General features: G+C 42.1%; 1 long non-coding RNA gene across 1 annotated transcript in view; it reads right to left on the bottom strand.

Moving 5' to 3' along the window:
- Positions 1–333: 333 nt before the first annotated feature.
- Positions 334–24754, bottom strand: part of LOC123857496 (uncharacterized) — a 169929-nt gene continuing 145508 nt past the window's right edge. The window contains exons 6-9 of the long non-coding RNA XR_006793869.3: positions 19119–19212; positions 16411–16583; positions 6417–6700; positions 334–5749 (exon numbers count right to left, since the gene is read on the bottom strand). This is a non-coding gene — a long non-coding RNA (uncharacterized LOC123857496). The remainder of the gene's footprint in view (positions 5750–6416; positions 6701–16410; positions 16584–19118; positions 19213–24754) is intronic.

Raw genomic sequence — 24754 nt, 5'->3', positions numbered from 1 at the left:
TTGGGGGCTTTTGTTCTCTGGTGGCTTTCCCTGGCGGCTTTCTGCGTCTCTTCCGCGAGTCAGAGCAGAAGAGACCGCTTCTAACCCTCTGCCTCAGAGCAGAGAGATAGCAGTCTGTTCTTCTTTGAGCTCTCCAGGCCACACTGTCTCCGTTTCTGTCCGTGCTGCTATAAACTGCAGCGTCCTGGGTTGTGCGCCCCTCCGCAGCGCCCCCAGTCCTGCCTCCAGGTCAGAGCAGGTCTCTGCCCTTTGTGCTTCTAAAACCGCCAGCCACTCCCACTTCGCGCACGCCACCCCGCTGCTCCGGGTTTCCGTCCGGGGGCTGCCCTAAAGTCCTTTCCCCGCAGCTACTGGTCTGCGAGTCTGTGCCCTGTCCCCAGCACGCGAGGCTGTCACTCACCGGCGGTGTAGGATCCCCACGGCCAGGCACCCTCCCGCTGCCGTTTATCCTCTGATATCTGCCCACTGAATCACGGCTCCCCGCTTCGTACCTCAAAACCAACCACCTGCGATATTCTGTTTGTAGAGATCCAGATCTTCTTACATCTCAGGCTGGTTTCGTGGGTGCTCAGAGTGGTCTGGTAGATATCCAGCTCAATTCCGGGGACGAGATGAAATAGGGTCCCCTACTCTGCCATCTTTCCTCTCCTCTCGAAAAGATGTATTAGTTAATGGATTGTATGAAACAACTGTTTTGACAAGTGAGACATAAAGTCAATCTCTATGGGATGATTTGGTCTTCCCCCCAAATTTTACTTGGATTAAAGATTTAAATATAAAAAATAGAAAGATGGGTGATTAAAAACAACAACAATAACAACATCTTAGTTTCTGGGACAGTTTCTAAGCATGTCCAGAACCAAAAAAACAGTAACAATAAAAATGAAGAAAAAATGGATAATTTTGAAAAATTTGTCATTTAAATAATTTTCAGAGGTTACATGGAAAAAATACCATAAACAAAACTAAATGGCAGCTGATATAGTGAGGACCTACTGATAATACCTAAGACCAGAAAAGGGTTATTTTCCTTCAGATATAAAGAGATCTTCAAGTCAATAAGAGGCAGATAAGTAATAGGAAGAGAGTCAAACTTACACAAGCAGAAAGCTTATACAAAAAGATGCTCATTATTTGGGAGTAAGATTGGAAGCCCACTCCTAACAAACTATTACTTTAAAAAATCATAAAATTCATTTATTTCAACACTGGCAAAGCTAAAAAGTGTAATTATACGTGTACTGGTGACAGGATGCATAATCAGGCATTCCCATACATTCACTCTTGAGTTTAAACCGGCAAATCTTTTTGAAACACAACTTAACAACATCCATACGATTTTATCTTCCCAAGTCCTTTAATCTATTAAAACCCCCCCCCCAAAAAAAAAACAAACAAAACCACCTCTGAGTGGAAGTTATTCTAAAAATACAGGATATGGATATAGATTTGGGATACTTATTGTACTATTGTTTGTAATAAAGTGGAAACCACTGAAATATTCATTAGAATGGAACTGGTTAAATACGTTAGTACATTTACACAAGAGAACACCACTTGGCAATTTTTTTTAGTAAATCTAGATTTACTGAAATAGGAAACATCCAAAATGTGCTAAGTAAAAATAACAAGTTGTAGAACAAGATGTCCAATATGCTCCCATTTGTGTTAAAAATATATATACATTTGTATGCTTGTAGGTTCCTAGAACATTTCTGGAAGGATATACAAAATTCTGTTAAACTGTGGTTACGTCTGGAAACGATTCTGTTTGAAATTTTTACCATGACTGTGTAACGCTTTAGTAATAAAAAAAAAAAATGTAGTTAAAATACAAAAAGAACCATGTTGCTTCCTCTGAAATTTCTCAAATGGGGGGAAAATGTTAGGACTTAACATTTCTTCTTAAGAACGAGTGTCTGGAGGCAGAGGGGAAAGTGCCCATAAGGAGAGGAATCTCTTGGATGAATCTTTCAGAACACAGCTCTAAATGGAATATTCGGAGAGTCCCCGAGTTTGGATGTGGATGAGGCTGAAGACCCCTGTCACTTCCAGCCTGCCTGCCCCTGACCCACTTGGGCCTTTACCACCACAATGGATAGAAAAAGCAGCAGGACTCAGTTCCTTAATCTCTTCCTGACCTCAGAATTAAAGCCAGCTCAGGAGGAAAGGAGAAGAGGTGAGTGAGGGAAGGCCTCCCGGGAAAGACATCAAACAGAATGGAAGCATCTCTGACCTCCAGGTCACAGGCCACTTAGAACAAATGCTGCCTCTCTGCTAGCCCACCCTGGGTGCCTGCGCCAGCCCTGGAAGCCGAGCTGAGTGATTTAGGAAATCACCCCAGCCCCAGGGCCGGGGTGAGCAGGAAAGGGGCGATTAAGGGCGAGAGGGAGAGGTGATGTTTCCTCGGGAATGAGCACATTTGGAAGCGAGGCAGGAAGGGGGCAGGAAGCAGCTCTCATAAAACAATCTGACAATTATGTGTCAGTCTAGGAGAAGGGCTCTGGAAATTACGGGGCTGCCACACCACACTGCCGGGCCCTCCCCCCGCGGTTTCCTCACGGCTGCAATGAGCTGCAGGAGGAAATTATATTTGGGGCCAAGTGTTTGCCGCTCTACATTTGGGTTCAACTTGGGACTGAGAATTTTACGCTCACATGCCGAGGGAGAAAGTTTCCTGTTGCCGCTGGAAAGCACAGGGGCCGCACGGATTCCGCAGGCCTGTCCCACTGGGGTTGGGATTCCCGGACCTGGCGCTTTCCAGCCAGACGCAGCACCTGCATGAACTCACAGCAACCCTGCAGTGGATACTGAGACCTCAGAGGGTCAGTGACTGGCCACAGGTAACGAGCTAAGAGTGGCAGGACAAGAATCAGAACACAGGCATTCTGTCTCCAGAGCGCCCCACTCAAAATCCAGTTGAAAATGGATGTTATGGAGATTTTTCATTAACGCAACCAGAACCATTATTTTATAGATGTTTCTGGAGGAGAGGGATTCCTAAGCAGACTCCTACCCAAACACAGTGTCTGCCTTCTCCTGGTCCTTCTTTCATTCCTTCGCTCACTCGTTCGTTCCTTTGTATGTAGGAAGTACCAGTGGTGTGACCAGCACAATTAGGTGCTAGGGAATCACAAGACCCACTGCTGCTCCTGAAGACAATGGGAGGACACATTTCATAGACTTTGAGTTCAAATATATCTGCAGTCTTCTCCTGGGCCTTGACATGATTCTTCTAGGCCCATTCTGGGTTTGCCTCAAACAGACCCACTCCCTTGAGCCCTCAGAACCAGCAAACTTTCCCAGCCCCCGTCTTGCCCACTGGAGCCCTCCATGCAGAGAGGATCCTCTGGGAGGTAGTGGAACATTTGTGCAGGGGCCCCGGGGATAATCTGATCTTTCCTACATGGGCTGAGGGAGCAAGGCTCTTAGAAGCTCCCACATGGCACCTGAGGAGTCCAGGGGAGCAGTGGTCAAGGGTCCTCGGTCCACTGCTCCACTAGCCATGTGACCCTGGGCCGGGTGCTTCACCTTTCTGAGCCTCTTCTGTACGTGGGGTTGAGGATTCAATGAAACAGCATGCTGGGTTTTGAGCGAGTGCGCTTTCTGGAACCTAGAAAGCATTCATCAGGTCCTGGCTATGACCCGAAGGTCTGTGCTGTGTGCTCTGAGAGATGAGAGGGAGCCAATCCTGCCCTCACAGCCTCTTCTAGTGACAGAAGCTCCCAAGACCTCAGAAATGTTCTACTTCCTCCCTAGCTCAATCCCGTGACACCAAATCACATTAATATTTAGGAAATGAACTGTACCTGGGAACATGATTATTTCTTTAGTCTCTTAGCGGCACATTTATTAATTACTTGCGAATGCTCAGGTATATAATGTACACCGTGGAGAAGAACAAGGTCTCTAGAGCTAGACTCACCGCTCACATCCCATCCCTGCCACTTAGGCAAGTTACTGAACGCCTCTGAACCTTAATTTCCGCATCTGTAAAAGCAGGGATAATAAAGATGGTTCTTAGCCCCTCAGGTAACTGCAAGCATCAGACGAAAAAAGATGAAATTATTCTGTGCCTGGCTTCATGTAAGGACTCACTAAGTGACACTCTCATTATTATTTTTTATCATTATTGAATTGAAAACTGAACAAGCAAAACAGACATAATACTCGATTTATGAGATCAACTGGACAATGCCCATGGTCTTCAGCATATAGACAGAGCTAAATAAAGCAGAACTTGCATGCCAATTAGAATAAACGTCTGGATGAAACAGAAACTAGAATGCTGAGTGGGATTGAGAAGATGCCATTAATATCTCTTATTTTTCTGCAAATGTCAATGAGGAGTCTAATGACTGGTGAAGAAAAAAGAGGAATGTGGATGGTGGTGGTAGGGGTTGGGGGGAAGATGTCCAGTTTTATGTTCACTTGATCAATAAAAGAACCTTCCAGTACATCTACGTCCACACTACTACGGGTGAGGACTGACCACCCTATCGGCAAGTCCTCTCCTAGCATGTCACAAAGGGACTGCCAGGCCACAGACCTCACCTCACCGCTCTGGGATTTCTGCCATACCCAGGGTGCCTTCAGCACACTCGGTGCCTTGTGATGGTTTAAAATAGTCTTTTCTGTGCGTTTAGGTATTCATTCTTCATATTCCTCATCTATACTGACTACAAGCTCTTCTTTCCCTTCGTTCACACGCTTGCCCTGGTGTCCTGCACATGGTAAGTACTCACGTAAGTGTTTGTTCCCCAACACATGGGAGTTGTAATCTCAGATGTTATTCCTGTGGACTCGCAAAGAGTTCAGGGTAGCATTAAAAAAAAAAAAAAAAAAAATAGATGGGGCCAGGAGGGGGCAGTGATGGGGCAGAGCTGGCCAGAGAAAGGTAAATGTCGGTTATTATCCTAGATGATTTCAGGACAAATAGAAAATATTTGGATTTAGCCCAGGAGAGGGTGCTACCTACTTCCAAGACAGCCTCGCCAAGAATGCCAGGCAGGGCCTGTCCCCTGACATGAGGCTGGGGTTTGGGCTTCTGAGCGGCCGCTCACCAGCACAGGGAAAATGCTCCCACTCATCGCATCCTGCTTTGATAAAAATCACTCTTCTTCTAAATTAGATAGACAACAGGTAGGAGTCCAGGGAGCAGGAAGACGTCGGCAGAACAGATGCAAAGCTTCTCCTTTTCTTCTCAGCATTTCTCTAAGAAGCTTGCTGGGAACTGGAGATGATGTAAAAAAGAAACCTACATGACCACCCTACCACTGATGCAAACTCAAAGGTTGTTTTTAAAAGATGCTGAGGAAAGAGGGGAAGTGTTAAATGTAGGCATAGGTGGTTAGAGATCACAGGATATTGAATAAGCCCTAAATCTGGACCTTCTCCCAGCCCTTACATAAGGTATCTTTCCATGTCCAATGATATTCAAAGTCCCTTTTGTCTTTGTGGTGGAACAACTTCTCTGGAGACTGGGATCTAGGAGACTGGCCTTTATATTCTTAGTTGCATCCCTAATCCTTTCTCCCCATAGCTCTTCAGCTAGCTGTTTCATTTCTTCAGAATGGAATATGTTCCTAACTTGGACAGAAAAAAAAAAAAATCACTTGCATCTTTTCAGCAATAAAGTGGAACTTTTGCTCACAATGCACTTTAAACAATACACAGTATTATACTGAAGGAGATCACTCACCTGCTTCTCATTTGTCTCTCGAAAAGTCAGACGTCCTGCCTGCTTTCTCTAAACACAAACCCAAATAACAAAAGTAATAAGTGAACAGGGAATAAAGTGAATGTCAAACTGTGGTTCCTGATGGGAACCTGAGTTTAAAAAGCAGCCTTTATACTGTTGGTGGGAGTGTAAATGCACAGGGCTTATGATAAACTTACACGTTTATCATATCACGCCACCTAGCAATTGGAATTGCTAGGTGGCGTGGTATGAGTTACCGTTACAGATGTATTGGGACACATGCACAAAGATACACATATAGTGAATCTGTTGTAGCAATGTTTGTAATAGCAAAACTCTGGGAACAAATGTCCATTAACAGGAGACTGGTTAAATTAATTATAGGACATCTATTGTACAACGAGATACATACATCAGACAGAAGTCAGTGTACATATGCTATTTTGGAAAGATGTTCAGAATTATTATTAAATCTAAAAAACAAAGTATATTATGGTATGTGTAGTATGTTCCCATTTATGTTATGTATGTGTATATATACATACATTTATATATTTGTGTGTATGTGTATATATATGTGTGTGTATATAAATATATATATTTATACCTTTTTTTTTTTAAAAGAAGGACTCTCTATATATGGAAAAATTCTAGATTGTCCCCAAAGCTTCCAACATAGTGAGTTTTAGGTAGTGGGACTGGGGAAAGGGAGTACCTTTTTACTGTCCGTAGCTTTGTACCATTTGAATTTTTTACATGTGTTACTTCTGTAGTAAAAAGCAGCCTCAAGTCGTAGGAGATGCTCTTCTCATCTGCCTTTAGAAACTTGGTTGGCGGGGCGCCTGAGTGGCTCAGTCAGTTAAGCGGCTGCCTTCAACTCAGGTCATGATCGCGGGGTCCTGGGATCGAGCCCCGCATCGGGCTCCCTGCTCGGCGGAGAGCCTGCTTCTCCTTCTCCCTCTGTCTGCCGTTCTGCCTACTTGTGCTCGCTCTCTATCTCTGTTAAATAAATAAATAAAAATCTTTAGAAAAAAAAAAAAAGAAACTTGGTTGGCTTTCTTCACCTACCTCTAGAGTCCAAGTGACAGATGTGCAAAAGTAATAGACAACAGTGTGTACACTGGGACAAGTCCCTGTGGCTAGGGGAACACGTGAACTCAAAACACATTCGGTATGAAACCATTATTTTCAATTCTCGATATATGAGTAAGGGTGATGCTCACTGCATTAGGATTTTGTGAATGATCTTGGCGACATAGGAACGTGGAGTGACTGAGGATTCAATGACTCGGAATAGGCACATGTTCTTGTCAGCAGACAAAGACACCGTGGAGCACATCCCTGAGCAGCCTACACAGAGCAAAACTGAGCTAACTGCATTAGTTGGGATTCGGTTCAACTGCGAGGACTAGCAAATCTCGAATAACAATACCTTAAATAAAATTTCTTTTTCCTCTCATATAAAAGGCCTCAAAGACAGTCAGGGTATGGTGTGCTATGCCTTCTACCTTGTTGCTCCATCATGCACTGCTTCTACCTCGTGGTTTAAGACGGCAGTTTCTACATTTCAGGGAGCAGGATGGAAGAACATATGAGGAAGAAGGGGCAGAGTGTACACAAATAACATCTTTTAACTGGATTTTCTTTTTTTTTTTTTTAAGATTTTATTTATTTATTTGAGAGAGAGAGAATTAGAGAGAGCACATGAGAGGGGGGAGGGTCAGAGGGAGAAGCAGACTCCCCGCCGAGCAGGGAGCCCGATGCGGGACTCGATCCAGGGACTCCAGGATCATGACCTGAGCCGAAGGCAGTCGCCCAACCAACTGAGCCACCCAGGCGCCCCTTAACTGGATTTTCTATAAGCTGCCACAAGACACTTTTACCTACTCACTTGAGCCAGAACTCCATCGACTGGCCTACCTAGCTGCAAGGGAAGCCAAGAAATGCAGTCTTAATGCCATCTGGCTATATGCACCACTCAAAATTGGGGGTTCTATGTTATTACCATGGAACAAGGTAAGGGTGGACACTGGAGATGGCTAGTGGTTTCTGCAACATTGATCTAATCTATTTCCCCAGGCCCCCCAACCTACTTTCCAAAGATGAATTTATTTTATCACCTCAGCAAATGACACAGGTAAGGAAAAGTATCATGCCTTGCCATATACCCAACTTTATAAGCTTAGGGAAACATCTATCTATCTATCTATCTGTCTGTCTGTCTGTCTTAGCTAGGGAAACATTTAGAGAAAAGTTTTGCTATTATTTTAATACTGAAAGGATGGCAGTGTGTTCTGGAATTTCACCCACCTGTGTACCACGCCCCCCCCCCCACCCCGTCTCCATAATGGATGGGATACAGGAGCTACTGGGGACAGGAACCATGTCATTCCCACAATAGTCCTACAATAAACGTCAACAGAATGCAGTAGAACTGGTCTGTGATGTAATTCAGAGACTATTTCCTGTGAATGAGACAATATGCCCTGGAATAAAATGCTATTTATGCTATGGGAAAGGCCCATGGGGCTTCAGATTTAGGTTCAAGGAAAAAGAAATTCAAGAGCTGATTACACTGGATCCCTGGGGGCTAAGCACAGTAGTGTCAACAGCCATAAATGAATCGGGACTTGAGAGACTCCCAAGGTTAAGAAGGACTAAATACTCTCAGAGGAGACTGGGGCCGGCTCTCTCCACATTCCTACTGGCTGCCCATCCTCGGAATTGCCAAAGACCAGGGCTTGAGGGAAGCCTCTGCAAGGTGGGGACTGGATGCCTCCCTGCCCCTGCCGTCCCCATCATTTACTGCAGGTTCTCAGACACAGGACAGCTCTTCACTAGGAGCTCAAACAAGGGTGCTTTCATTGGTTTTATTCTGTGGGCCCCACCAGTTAGCGGTAAAAAGTCAAATGTTTAAATCTTTAGCTAATCTCCTTGTTGTTTAAAACAAGTCACCTTACGGTTCTTTGATCAATAAATAGCATCAGGGTGTAGAGATACAGGAACAGAACATTATTAAGGAGGAATGAAGGCAAGAGCTGAATCCAGGTGCCTGTGGATGACTCAGAGGTAGGAGCTCAGAGGCTCCTCTGTGGATTTCCCCGGTCACTATGGAAGAGCTCTATTTCAGACTTGAGGATCTGTGACCACTCCATTTCAGCATCTGCGGAGCTTGGCACTGACCCCACCTCCTCTTGGGCCCATGGCGAGTTGGGACTCAATGGTCATCATGCCCATCCTGCGTCTCTGCCCCATAGGTTCTACCAAGGTGCTCAAACTTATGACATGCCGCCACGTCAACTGTTGCATTCTTCCCCAATGTGCATCTCTCAGTCTCCTCTATCTCACTAAATGGCCAGGCTATTCTGCCAAGGACTAGGTCTGAAAGCTTCGAGGCCTTCCCTGCTCCCTTTCTCACATCCCATCTCCAAACCACGAGCAAATCCTATGGCCCCACCTTCAAAGCATATCCAGAATCTGACCATTTCTCATCACTTCCACTGATCCAGGAAAATATCCTGCTCACCTGGATGACTACAAAGCCTCCCACCTGGTCTGACAAGCCACCCAACCCATGATTTTCAGCTTTGAAAACCTAAGCCAAGTCAGGGAACCCCTTGGCTCTAGACCCCTCTGGAAGCCTCCCCATTTCACATGGAGTCCAAGTCCAAGTCCGTATACTAGGCCTCCAAGCCCTCTGTGACCTGATGCCATCTCTCACTTCCTGCACCCTTCCTCTTGCTCTGCTCTAGCCTCCCGGCTCCTCCACGAGTGAGGCAGGCACTTAACACTGCTCTTCTTCCACCTATCTGCCTACTTTACTCCTTCACGTCCTTCAAAGAGTTCTCCATGCCCCCCGATCAGAAACCTTCCCTAACCACCCCTTTATCCTACTTTTTCTTCACAATGTTTATCTCTACTTGACAAAATATATATTCATTTTACTGTCCATCTCCCCCCAGTGGAGTGTAATCCCCATAAATACAGGATATTTCCTCCCTAGAATACAGAGCAAATACCTGAAAAACAAAGGATGCTGCACGCTGCACAGTTAAATGTGCAGCATAAAGCGAAAACAACAGCCGCAGGTAACAAGAGAAGACCCAGTCATCTGTATGAATATACGCAATGTCTTTTTTCATTACTAACGTATTTAGTTTTCTCATTACTAACCTACTACAATTAATTTATTGAATGACTGAAGAGGAAAAACCATTTAGTGAGCACCTACTATGACTCAGGAACTGTTCTAGTTCTGGAGGTATAGAATCAAGATAGGTAAGCTCCCTGTTTTATGGAGCTTATGTTACAGAGGGAACATGGGGATTGAGGTGGAAGTTGAAGAAGCTGAGAGGAATATACCATAAATAAGCAAACAAATGAATAACATAGTTTCAAATAGTTATTAATCTATGACTATTACGTTAATAGAAGAGTCACAGAAATCTTACTGAAAATTATGAACAAAAATACACCTGTATTATTTCTGAGTCTCTTTCCTCAATCCACCCCCTCAAATCCAGCACTTTAATAAAATATATTTATATTTCATTTATATTAAATTAATACCTGCTGCTCATTTCAGAGCAGCTACTTATAACTTCTTTTGAATGATGAATTATGCCAAATCAAAGGCAATCTCTCATATATGGATTTAGCAATTGATACTGTAGTCTGCCATGTGCCTAGAAGGCACCCATTGAAAATGGGTTGATTTTCAAAAAGTGAATGTCTACAATTCTTCCCAACCTATCACCGAATCTTTGTACATATTTCTGAGCACTGCTGAGAAGCTGCATGCTTTTATTTTAGTAGAGTTGGTAAAAATTCCATATGGATTCCTCCGTTCACAAAACTAACTGAAAACACAGAATCTCTTAAAATAAAAATAGACACGTTTGGGAATCACAAGGGAAATGCTACTTATTCTCTGAGCACTCAGCTTCTGCTATCCCTAGTGGTGGGAACCTACACTGGCATTCCAATTTCCTATAAACTTGGCAGGACTCTGTGTCCACTTGGAATTGTAATAGCCCGGATTTCAGTTTGGGGAGGAAGGAAGGAGTCATTGCATTCCACCTAAGAGTGCTCCAGCTGAATCCCAAGAAGCCAAAACTTAAATGTCAATGTTCTCCCAAGGAAAGAGATGGCTCCATCTAATGAATTTACCTGGTTAATGCTCCATAACCAGTTCTGAGCTCTCTTTGCTGGTCTTTCTTTGGTAATGTTGCTTGTTGCAGAAAATTCTGGTGCCTGTTACTGGTGTTTCGAGGGTTATTTTTGTTTTTGTTTTGTTTTGGCAATTATACACAGATGATTTTCATACTAAATACCTAGGCATTCGAGACCAAAAGTTCCAGGATGTGTATATTCGTACTGTTCATTCCCCACTCCTGCATGCTTCCTAATTTAGGATGTGGAAGATGCAAGGAAGGCCAGGCAACTGGCCCTCACCACCCCCCCTCCAGCTCTAATCTCTTATTGTCACTGTCAGACAAAGGAGCCGGATCCTGTCCAAGTAGCGGAAACCCTGAGACGGAGTTGGGGGGCGGGGGCAGGAGACTGCTCTAACGGGCTCTGAAGTGACCCAGGTAAGAGACACATGTTGTGGGGAGTGGAAAATGCACAGGCTTGCTAAATGCTGATCAAGCCCTGAGCCGGTGGCTCCTACATCCCTCTCCCCGACTTTTGGTTCCAAGTAAGAGATTTGCGTGCAAACAGTTACATTCCACAAACAAGCCACTTCCTCTTCCTTGGGGGAAGGCAACTGAGAAGGAGAGGAAAAAACACACACCTCTTAGAAAACTAGGACTGGGTTAAGGCCTTCAGGGCCCCTCTGCTCCTGATTTTTCATGTGAGAACTCCACTCTATGCCCTCCTTGATGTAAACATAACAAAACACATCTCAGGTTAAAGATGTATGTTTCTTTCCCTGGTAAAATAATAATTTAAAAAAATCTGAATTTCACTTTTAAAATTATTTGGCTCCAAAGAACTAAGGTCTAAACGATGCTGGGGAAATGAGTAAATCTAACATACAAATTATTTTCAAATGAAATAAAGTTTTAATGAGCACCAAACTTAGTTCCTAAGTTGACACAATGTTAGGTATCATAGGCATTTAATTAGACAATACTAATTTAAATTCTGTGGACTTCCTTTCATATGCTGAAAAATATATTTGTATTTTGCTATGTATCTATATACCATATAGATGACTATAAATATATTACATATGTAATATTTTTTCAGGGTTAAATATTGCCATAGGCCCTGAAAACACCGTGGGCTCTGGGACCTGGCCCTATGGAGCCTCATAGATTTACCAGACTGGGAGGTAAACAGTCCTCTCTAAAACAGAAGAAAAAATATTAATGTAAAATGTTACTGCAAACCCAGGTTACTGAATGGCTTAACGTGACCAGAAGGCCCGTTCTGTTGAGGCTCTCTTGCCAACCCCCAGGCTCCACTAGAAGCTCTAGATTTTTACACCCACTCCCCTCCAGCCTTGCCACAGGAAGCAGTAATCCCACCACAGAGTCTTCTATTTCAGACCCTCTCTCAGTCCCTTGGGACTCTCCTCCAGGCTGTCCTTCCCAAACCACTTGAATCTCATTTCTCCTGCAGCTGATTTTTTTTTTCAAGATGTTAACAATTTCTCTGGAACCATCTGGATGTTATTAAGAAAGTGTCCTGGGTCCTCTGAGGCAGCTGGCTGTGGCCTCTTGCCTTGTTTCCTGTGTCCTGGATGTCTAAGTTGACTTTCATAAGAAGTTTGGAATATTAGTTTAAAAAAAGAAACAGTCAATATTTTTTAGGCACTGAGCTCTTGCAGCTTAATTTCCCGGACTGGGACTTTGCATTTTGAGTTCCCAATGGCTGGCCCATGCTCTGGGAACGATGAAGCACGTCTGTTTTAAAAAACAGAAGGCCCTAGTGGTCAGGGGTGAACCAGAAATCCAGTCTTCCCCACCCTCCCCACTGAGCCCCACAAAACCTTCCTTATGTTGCTGCTGCTCAGCCATTTCCACATCTCCAACCCCTGCAAGCTGAAAACTCCCCCCACCCCCGATCTCGCTCTAAGAGTAAATACTAGTTCAGCTCTACTAGACTCTCTCCTAGCATCCTTGAGGGAAAAATAATGGAACAAAGACAAAAAAAAAAAAGAGGCTGGGCAGATGACAATGATTCCCCAGGTAAGAGGGGCAGTGTGAGTAGGTAGGACAATATGGGACACCATATAGTCCCTTTTCTAACCACCAGCCAAGAGCAAGGCTGGAACAAGGAGAATCCCAAGCATCAGTTTCGCTATTGAGAGGCTGCAAATGGGGCCAGGACATTGTTCCCCGCTTGCTTCCGTTTATTACTCAAACTCAACAGCCAAACTTGGGTTATTGGCCTTGACCCTTTGCCTATTGCACTCCATGTGCATATGCCCGCCTCCTTCTTCCTTCTAGTTCCTAGGCCTTCACATTCAGCTGACTTGCATCTCATTACCCTTTTGATTTCACTAGTTAATGCTAATTAGTTAACACTGGCTCTCTGGAAGATTTTAAGACCCCCCACCCCACCCCACCCCACCCCACCCCACCCAGGCAATCCTATCAAGTCAGACGTGCTAGCAGACCCACTCTACCTATGAAGCCCAAGAACAGAATGAATTTCCTGGAAAACAAACAGCCTGATTATTTGTCTCTGATGCTGGTGGGAGCAGGAGATGTTTTGAAGGGAAGCGTACAATTCACTCTCCATTAAGCATTCCCTCAGAAAGGAGGGAGGGCTGCACCACAACATCCCTCATTTCTTTGTCACAATCCCACAAAAATCTATCATCCCCTAACTGGCATGTAACAGACACCCAGTAAATGGGCCCCCCCACCATCTTTTTATTTTGAAAAAAATTCAAGCTACAAAAAAGATATAAGAATAATACAATGAACCCATATATATCCTTTACCTAGATCACTGACTGTTAAATTATTACTACATTTGCTTTCTCCCATTACTTTTTTTTTTAAGATTTTATTTATTTATTTGCCAGAGAGAGCGCATGCGTGAGCAAGAGCGGTGGGGAGAGGCAGAGGGAGAGGGAGAAGCAGGCTCCCCACTGAGCAGGGAACTCGATATGGGACTTGATCCCAGGACCCTGGAATCATGACCTGAGCCAAAGGAAGACTCTTAACCAACTGAGCCACCCAGGTGTTCCTCCCATTACTACTTCTGATTCATTTGAAAGTGCAAATAGCATGACATTTTATGCCTAAATACTTCATACTTAAATACATCCCTAAATATTTCCTACAACTCAAAGACATATATATAATCCTATATAGTCACAAAACCATTATCACATTCAAGAAACTTAACATTAGAAAATATCTAATAGCTTATATTCAAATTTCCCCAACTGTCCCAATGTCCTAATAGCTTTTTCAATTGAGATATAATCCACATATCATAAAATCCACTCTTTTAAAGTATACAATTTAGATTTTTAATATAATTACAAGTTTGTACAACCATCACCACCATCTAATTCCAGAACATTTTCAACATCCAAGCAACCCATTAACTCATTAGCAGTCACTCTCCATTCTCCCCTCACCTGGCCCTTGGCAACCACTAGTCTACTTTCTGTCTGTTCTGGAAGTTTCATGGAATTGGAATCATAAAATATGTGGCTTTTTGTGTGTGTCTAGCTTCTTTCTCTTAGCATAATGTTTTCAAAGTTCATTTATGTTGTAGCATGTAGTGGTACTTCATTTCTTTTTCTAGCTGAATTACATCACATTGGGTGGAAATACCACAATTTGTTCATCTATTCATCAATTGATGAACATTTGGGTTGTTTTATGACATTTTCTAAAAACCAAGATCCAGTCAAAGAATATACATTGCAATTGAATCATCATGTCTTTAGTTTCCTTTCATCTAAATCCTACGAAATTAATTCTAGAACATTAATCTAGATTCAAGGAAATCCTCTTTTTTTTCCCCTTTTTATCTCTTACAACAGTAAAATATTTGAAAAGCACAGGTTGGTTGTCTTGGAGAATGTCCTTGCTAGTCTGTCTGATTGTTTCCTATAATTTGATTCAGGTTAGACAGTTTTGGCAATAATACCACACGGGTGAGATTGTATACTTCCTGTTGCATTAAATTAGAGGACATATAATATCAATTTGTCTCATAACTGGTGATACTAAATTTGGTCATTTGATTAGATGGTATTTACCAGATGTCACCATAGGAAAGACACATTTTTCTCTTTATAAAATATTAAAGTAAGTAATATTAATACAAGTAATCTTTAAGACTATGTGAATATCTTGTTTCCCAACAACCTTTAACAGAACGTTTTAACCTCCAGTAATGATCCTTGCCTGAATCCATGATTGTAACAGTGTTACAATAGAGTGTTTTCCTGACTTTTCTAACTGTAATCCCTTCCACATAAAATTGTGGTTATTCTATTTTAAAAAAGGAAAGAAAAAAAGCTTTCCCTGCTCTATCCCATTGTCTTAATAACTACTGAGAATTCATGGATTTTTTTTTCCTCTATGTGTTACAGTCAACATCACTGTCATTATCCTTCTGATGCTCAAACTGTCCCAAATTTGATAAGTGGGAGCCAGTTTGGTTCAGCTTACCTATCTTTTTTTTTTTAAGTTTTATTTATTTAAGTAATCTCTACACCCAACGTGGGGTTTGAACTCATAACCTCAAAAACAAGAGTCTCATGCTCTTCTGACTGAGCCAGCCAGGCACCCTCCATCTTTCTGACATATCCTCATCAGCACTTCATTATTTTGTGACACAATAAAATGTTCCAGATTCACATTGTATTTTCCCTTCTCCAGACCTTAAATCAACATGTCTCCAAGAAGACCTGGTGTCTTTTAGTGAGAAATGGTATTTAGAAACCAAGATTTGGACACTAGATGTGCTCACTGATACTGGGTGGTCTCAGATGTTTTTGCATGGATGACTTATAGCATTATTTAAACCTTCTATGTGTGACATCTCTTAAGATTTTCATTTGGGTTTCAGTTAGTTGGTAACACTACTACATATAAATGAGTCCTAAATATTATAGGTGTAACAGCTTCCTTTTTTTTTTTTAAGTACTTAATAAGTATTCAAAAGCTCTGCACTTGGTGTCTTACACACAGTACCTTAATCTCTATAACAACTCAAAGACATAGGTATAATTCTTTATCCTTACTTAACAAATAAGGTCATGGGGTATTAAGTGGTTAGGTAATCTGTTCAAGGTCAGGCAGTTAGTAAGTGGCTGACCTGGAACTACACTCCAGGTCTGTCTGACTTCAGATCTGCTAACTACTAGGTGATAGGTCAAAAATAATATTTCCTCACTATGAGGGAAATATAAGTATGTGTTCAAGCTTATAATCCACTCCTGGGTATATTATATCACATTTGTCAAGGGCATGTGGTCATTGTAATCCACCTCTGAGACACAGTGTGGTATAAGGAGAAGGGCACAAGGCACATTGATGAGTGGGTCAATCTCTACACCTGTCTCTGTTATATCACCTGTAAGAGAGTAACGATACTTAGCTTGTGTACCACATAAGGTTGCAGTGGGATCAAAGAGATTATAAGCGGAAGCCCCTGAAAGAATTATAAGCTCCATTTACTATTAGGAAGCAGCGCTTAAGTCAAACCGAGTATGTGTTAAGACTCACCTGGGGGAGGGGCGCCTGGGTGGCTCAATCGGTTGGGCATCTGCCTTCGGCTCAGATCGTGATCTCAGGGTCCTGGGATCGAGTCCCGCATCGGGCTCTCTGCTCTGCAGGGAGCCTGTTTCTCCCTCTCCTACTCCCCCTGCTCTTCTCTCTCTCTGTCAAATAAATAAAATCTTAAAAAAAAAAAAAAAAAAAAGAATCACCTGGGGGAAGGAGTATGTATTGAATTTAAAGTGCAGATTGCTGGGTCCTGCTCCTACAGATTCTGACTGAGTGGCCTAGTGTGGAGCCCAGGAATGTGAATTTTTAGCAAGCATCCCAGTGATTCTGAAGCAGGTGGCTCATAAATGACACTCGGAAAAACTCTCATGTAGCTAATGCCAGGATGATGAAAATAAACATGACAAACCCATATGCTTGGAAGCCACTGCTACACCTTCCAAACACATTCTTTACATCAGATTGCCTGTTTTTCATTCTTTCTCCCTCGTCCCTAGTATTTATCCTTTACCTTAGTTTCAACTCAAATGTCACTTCCCCAGCTTAGTCTTCCCTGACCCTTGACATAATCGGCTGCTCCTGTGACCCGTTCTCATCACAGTCTTTGATTCATTACAGCCACACATCAACCTGGCAACTACATAGTTGTAACTAGATGCTTAATGTCTGCCTCGCCTGATAGAGCGTAGCCATCTGAGGGCAGAACCAGGACCTCCTTGGTACGCCCAGTGTCTCTGTTTAGTGGGCAATTTAGTGTCTGTTGGACAAATCCACAAATGAAGGGGGAAAAAGGCAGTACTAACTTTATTACTAAATAAAGTTTCGGCTGAATACAGCATTCATAAATAATGAATACAGAATCAAGTTCGTTACCAACATGAATAACTGGATACCCTACTTCCTGTTCTCATCTTTCCTGGGATCCTTGGAAAGACACTTCTCATAGAGGAAATTGCACTTTTAATGACAAATTTGGGGACAATCTGCTCAGAATAGGCAGGAATTCATAATGCAATTATGGCCCTCTGCTCTGGCCTCCCCTCTCACTTCCTTCCCCTCCTGGATTCAGTTGTCATCTCACACCGAGCATCCCCTCCCTCCTGCCTCCTGCCAATTCTCTCTAACTAGGATCAAGCAAAAGAGCTGTCGGCCTGGGGAGGGAGGATGTTTCCCTCGGGCCATCATTAATTGTGTGTGTTCCGCAAGTATGTGTATTTTCATTTGTGCATTTATCTCCATCCTGAATGGGGCCGTAAAACTCCTTTATGATTTAGCCTCAGGCCAAATAAGCATTGAATTTCACAACTAGAGTTTATGCTCATGTATTTATGGCAAGGTGGGAGGTGGGGTTGTTTTGTTTCAAATATTTGTTTCTCCAAAGTGGCTGCTGATTCTGTTTGGAAGACATGCCAGAGTACATGTGAAGGAGGGAGAACAGGAACTCTTTCTATCAAGTGACAGGGATCAGGACTTACTATTCCACAATAGGGCACCACACATATTCAGTATTTTAAGCTGAACGAAAGTGAAAAAAGCAGCAGAAGCATAAAGTTCTCTCATCTTTCTCCCTGAAACAGGTCTTAAGACGTGAGAGGTGCATTCTCTACACCCGGAGGAAAAGAGCATCTTTACTGCCAGGATGGAGGGTCACGGGGAAGAATCCAAACAAGCAGGACTTGCTAAGTTTCCCCCAGTTTGCTACACTTCCCTCACATTCTCTGTTCTATCACATTTCTGCACAACTGGCCACTCTTCATCAAAGTCAGCATAAAAATGTGCAGGGTTAACTGTTTCTTCCAGTCTTCATTTCCTTATGAAGGCTCCTGTGCCATGTAAAACTTATACTAAATAAATCTGTATGCTTTTCTGCTGCTAACTTGTCTCGTCAGTTTAATTGTCACACCTGCCAGGGGCCCTACATGGATCAAAAAAACCTCTTTTCCTTCCCTGCACAAGGTTTCCAGAATTTTACAGCAACTCTCAACTTGAGGCACCAGCATGGCACTAACTGAGGACCCCGGGGAACTGAGTTTATGTGATATTTTGTCCATGGAGACCATTTCCCAGCACACAAAGGTGAAGAAGGCAAAGACACCAAGCATTTTCGAGCTTTCAGTTTTAACTAGATAAAGGAGTATCCTAGTTCCTGAAACTTACTGACCTCAACAATATTAAGATAAACATGCATAGTTATTCTTATAAATCTGGCTTATGTTATTTTCCTGGGAAATTCTGTTTGATTGTGGCACACTCTAAATTCAGACCTGAGGAGGGCTGCTGCCAGTGGGGACCCAGCACCAGGGTTTGGCCTTCAACCCAATAAACTCTTTGCTGGAGGCAGAATGATGCAGCGGCTCACCGGGCTCAAGTCCACGCTCCGACACCTACTAGCTGAGTGGTGTAGAACACAGTACTGCCCCTCTGCGCCTCGGTTTCCCCAACTGTAAGATGACATTAAAAATACAAAGTGGGGATAATAGTGGAAACTTCAGAAGATTGTTGTGAGGGCTCAATGGACAATGTGTGTATACAGCTTAGCACAAGGCCTGGCACAGAGTATTAGCAGTTATTATTTCAATGTCTGCATTCAAAGAGGTTCTGAGGTTTAAGACACACATCTGTATGCTGAGCTCCAGCTGACTTTCTCCAGCCAGTATAATAAACCTATGTAACAGTCAATCATTCCAGTGTGTGTGGTCATCCAGTACCTTCCGGGTGTTTTCGAGTTTAGGAAGCTGCCCACATCCTAAGTCCTGCTTCCTGGAGGTAGAAGATGTCGTCTGCCCACGGTCCTGTCTTCCCCTGAAGATAGAGTATAGGTATGTGGCCAGTCTTCTCTAATTAGAGCCAGAAAGCCTTCTATTCACAAGAGTAACATGCAGAATCCATTTTGTGGTGAGGACAGCAGCCTGACCTGTGGTGCCTGGGGAGGCAGCCAGAGGGGAGGCTCAGGCATCATGATGTGAGCTGCAGTCTGTGTCTGGCAACAACAACCCAGAAGCTTTTCCAGGACAGTTCATCATTGTGGCTTGGGCCTTGTCCCTAGCTTCAGTCTGACACTCCTCAGCTTCTAGAGAACCTGTGAACCACCTAACATTCTTTAATAAATTTCCATTTCTGCCTCAGCTAGCCAGAGTGGATTCTAAGCCTGGCACCTAAGAACGTGATCAAGGTCCCTGTCTACTGGGTTGGGCAAATACCAAGGCAATGAACTCCAAGAAACCATCAAAGCTCTTTGATTCAATGAAAAATTCAATGTAATAATTCGTATTTGGAGAGAAATGGTACACTAACTGGAACTAGAAAATCCTTTTATTAAGATGATTTTCATCTTCACAGCATTTGTTATAACTATGTCTTCTATTTCTTCTTCTTTTTTCTTTTAAGTAAGCTCTATGTCCCATGTGGGGCTTGAACTCATGACCCCGAGATGAAGAGGCACATGTTCTACCAAATGAGCCAGCCAGGCACACCTGTCTTCTACTCCTAATGGAATAATAGAGGAGCAGAGGTGGAAGAGACTTAAGAGATGGTCCAGTTTGCCCCAACAATTTCAAATGAGGATGAGAAGTACCAGAGAGGATAAGTGACTTGCCCATGATCAAACAGCAATTGCAGCCTATGGTGAAGATCACCAGCTCAGAAGTCAGATACTGGCTGTGATACTTACTTACTATGTGATCTCAATCTAGCCATGTAGTCTCTGAGCCAGTTCTCTTGGTCTCCTTCTTTGCTAAATGAAGAAAGTAACAGTCGGTATCTTACAGGGTTATTATGAAGAATAAATGAGATAATGTATCTGAAGTGTTTAGCATATGCTCTAAAAATAGTAAATATTCAATAAACATTAGTTGACATTATTATCATACCCTTAAAAAAACATTTACCATGATCCCCTATGAGCGAGGCATTGTCCTAGAAGTTGGCCACATAAAGATGAAGAAGACATTCCCAGAAAACAACAGTCCAGGACCAGATGGCTTCACTGGTGAATTCTACCAAACACTTAAAGAAGAATTAATATCAATCCTTCTCAAACTCTTCTAAAAAAACGGAAGAGTAGGGAACACTTCCAAACTTATCTTACAAAGCTGGCATTACCCTGAAAGCAAGACCAGACAAGAACAAAGAAAAGAAAATTCATAAGAAAACAAAATCAAAGGCCAATAACTGATGAATATGTATATATATATATATATATATATATATGCAATAATCCTCAACAAAATATTAGCAAACCAAATTCAACAATAAATTAAAAGGATAATATACCATGATCAATAGGATGCAAGGACAGTTCAATGTCTACAAATCAATGTGCTATACCACATTAACAAAATGAAGGATAAAAATATGATGATCTCCACAGATGCAGAAAAGCCATCTGACAAAAGTCAACATCCATTTATCATTAAAAAAAAATTCTCAACAAAGTGGGTATAGAAGGAATATACCTCAACATAATAAAGATTATATAGGGCAAGTCCACAGCTAACATCACATTCAATGGTGAAAGTTTTCAAAGATCAGGAATAGGACAAGGATGTCCACACTCACCAGTTTATTCAACACAATATTGGGAGTCCTAGCCAGAGCAATTAGGCAAGAAAAAGAAATAAAAAGAATGCAAATCAGAAAGGAAGAAGTAAAACTGTCACTGTTTGCAGATGACATGATACTATATATAGAAAACCCTAGAGACTCCACCAAAAAAAAAAACCACCAAAAAACATTAGAACTAATAAATGAATTCAGTAAAGTTGCAAGGATACAAAATCAATAGACAAAAATTTGTTGCACTTCTACACACTAATAACAAACTATTGAGAAGAGAAATTAAGAAAACAATCCCATTTACAACTGCATCCCCAAAAATACCTAGGAATAAATTTAACCAAGGAGGTGAAAGACCTGTACACTGAAAACTATAAGATGTTGATGAAAGAAACTGAAGAGTCAAATTCCATGCTCATGAATTGGAAGATTATTGTGCAAATGTCCATACTCCCCTAAGAACCTACGGATTCAATGCAATCCCTATCAACATTCCAATGATATCTTTCACAGAAATAGAATAAACAATCTTGAAATTTGTATGGAACCACAAAAGACCCCCAATAGCCAAAGCATTCTTCAGAAAGAACAAAGCTAGAGGCATCATGCTCCCAGATACTGAAGTGTATGATGTATCACAAAGCTATAATAATTCAAAAAAGTATGGTATTGTCATAAACACAGACACACAGATCAATAGAACAGAGTCTGAAAATAAATATATGTATATATGGTCAATTAGCTTATGAAAAGAAACCAAAAATATACAATGAGGAAAAGACAGACTGTTCAATACAGGGTGCTGGAAAAACTGGATAGTCACATATGAAAGAATGAAACAGGACCATTATCTTACACCATACACAAAAATTAACTCAAAACGGATTAAAGACTTGAATGTAAGTCCTTAAAGTGTAAAATTCCTAGAAGAAAACATAGGCAGTAAGTTTTGTGACGCTGGTCTTGGCAATGATTCTTTAGATTTGATACCAAAAGCAAAGACAACAAAATAAAAAATAAGTAGGACTACATCAAAGGCTTGTGCACAACAAAGGAAAACATCAACAAAATGAGAAAGCAACACCTTTCCAGTGACATACAGATGGCCAACAGGTACATTAAAGGTGCTCGACATCACTCATCAACAGGGAAATGCAAATCAAAACTACAATGAGATTATCACATATTAGAAAGGCTATTATCAAAAAGACAAGAAATAACAAGTGTTGGCAAGGATGTAGAGAAAAGGTAACCCTTCTGTACTGTAGGTGGAAATGTAAACTGGTGCAGCCACTATGGAAAATACTACAGAGGTTCCTCAAAACATTAAAAATAGAATTACACTATATTCCAGCAATTCCTCTTCTGGGTATTTACCTGAAGAAAATGGAAACATTAACTCAAAAATGTTTCTGCACACCCATGTTCACCTAGCATTATTTACCACAGCCAAAACATGGAAACAACCTTAGTGTCCACCAATGAATAAATGGATCAAGAAAATGTGGTACACACACACACGAATATTCTTTTGTAAAAAAAAAGGACATACTGCTACTTGCAACAACATCAATGAACCTTGAGGGCATTATGCTAAGTGAAGTAAGTCAGACAGAGAAAGACAAATATTCAAGATCTCACTTATATGTAGAATCTAAAAACAAAGCTCACAGATACAGAGAACAGACTGGTGGTTGCCAAAGGCAGGAGGCAGAGCATGGGTGAAACAGGTGAGGAAGGTCAAAATGTACAAACCTCTAGTTATAAAATAAATAAATCATGGGGATGTAATATAAAACATGATACCTATAGTTAATACATATTTCAAAGTTGTTAAGAGAATAGAGCTTAAAAGTTGTCATCACACACGAAAATTTATAACTAAATATGGTGATGGAGGTTAATTAGACTTAATGTGCTGTTATACATTATATATATATATTTGCAATATATACAAATATCAAATTACATTATATGCCTGAAACTGATATAACAGTATAAGTCAATTACACTTCAATATTTTAAATTAGGGGGCACCTGGGAGGTTCAGTCGTTAAGCGTCTGCCTTCAGCTCAGGTCGTGATCCCAGGGTCCTGGGATCGAGCCCCGCATCGGGCTCCCTGCTCAGCGGGAAGCCTGCTTCTCCCTCTCCCACTCCCCCTGCTTGTGTTCCCTCTCTCACTGTGTCTCTCACTGTCAAATAAATAAATAAAATCTTAAAAAAATTTTTTTAATTAGATTTTTAAATAAAAGTCATGCCTAAAAAATACTTTCTCACTTCCAATAGTAATGACAGTAATAAAAATAATATAATGATAATAAAAATGATAGTAACAAAAATGTAACAACAGTGGTAGCAACAAGTAATATTTATTGAGCATTTAATATGTGCCAAGCATTGGGCTGGCTAAACACTTTCATAGATTATTCCAATCTTTAAAATAACCTTTTAAGAAAGGTGCATTCACTGTTTCATAAATGAGAAAACTGAGGCTCAAATAAACTAAGTAACTTAACAAATGTCACCAAATAAGCAAGTAACAAGACCGGGATTTTGAACCCACCCAGTCTGACTCCACAACCCAAGCTCTTCAGATTCTCTAGGGAGGCTTCCAGTCATCTGAGGGTGAGGGTAGGGAATGGAGAGAGGGAAGGCATGGGAAAAAAATAATTGAACGCACTCTGACTACAGAGTTCCCTACAGGAATATACTGTGGAGAACAATGTGAAGGGACTTGAAAGGTTCAGAGGTTCGGGTGGTGGGAATGAACTTAAGTTGGTTCAGAGGTTCGGGTGGTGGGAATGAACTAGGCTTCGAATAATAAGTAGGGGGCTTACCAGGCATTCAGAGTCATGGGCTGGGATGGGGCAATGAGAAAGGAAGAGAATCCAAGGTAGACAAAAATCCAGAGCGTGAAAAAGCACACAAGAAAAATATCACGGCATGTTAGAGGAGCAGCACGCTCCATGGGCAGAAGTAGAGGACGGAGCACGTGGGACACAGGCAGAGGGGAAGATGAGAAAGTTGGCCGGGGCTGGCTGTCCACGAGGACTGAAAGCCATGCTAAGGAAGAGGTACTTTATCCAGGAAGGTTCTGAAGCAGGCCCGGATATGGGGACGAGATGGTAAAGAGAAAGAAAGAACCAACCCAAATGGAGAGGGGATGAGGCCTGAGGAAGGGCGACAGTGGGGAGGCTGCTGGAAAAGTCCAGATAAGAGATGAGGGAGCCAGAAAGGAAAGATCAGCAGAAAAAATGGAGAGAAAGACACCAATTTGGACAACATTTAAGCAGCACTGATTAGGAAGGAAACTAACCCTTGAAGAGCCCGGGGTGCTGAGTCGGGGCTGAGTTAGACACATGTTATCTCCCTTAACCCTGTGAACAGCCCTTCAAGGTAGGTACCATCATCATCCCACTTGCCTGGACGGACACAGAGGCTCTGCAATGTTAAGGAGCTCACCCAAGGCACGTGAGGATAGGGAAGCAGAGCCAAGATTGGAATCTAAGTTTATTTCAAGGCAAAGCATGTTTCTTTCTCTTCTAGATGTGGGAGGAACTGAAGCAGGAAGGAGCTGCGTATGAGGCACAGGTTTCTTGCTCAGGAGATCAGATGAATGGTAAGGCCATTATCTGAGATTTACATGAGGAGGTGTGTAGGGAAGGATGGAAGGATGAGAGACTCTGAACTTGACACACTTGATGGGATATCCTGGTGATGCCATTCAGTAGGTGACCAGAAATATGAAAGTCACTGGATTGGGAATATAGAATCAACCTTCAGGTTGAA

Source organism: Mirounga angustirostris, unplaced genomic scaffold (assembly GCF_029215605.1).
Source record: "Mirounga angustirostris isolate CCGP_5_RB_7025 unplaced genomic scaffold, mMirAng1.0.hap1 SCAF_7, whole genome shotgun sequence".
NCBI classification, from domain to species: domain Eukaryota; kingdom Metazoa; phylum Chordata; class Mammalia; order Carnivora; family Phocidae; genus Mirounga; species Mirounga angustirostris.
The sequence above is the reverse complement of the archived record's forward strand: the minus strand, read 5'-3'. Positions and strand labels throughout refer to the sequence as shown.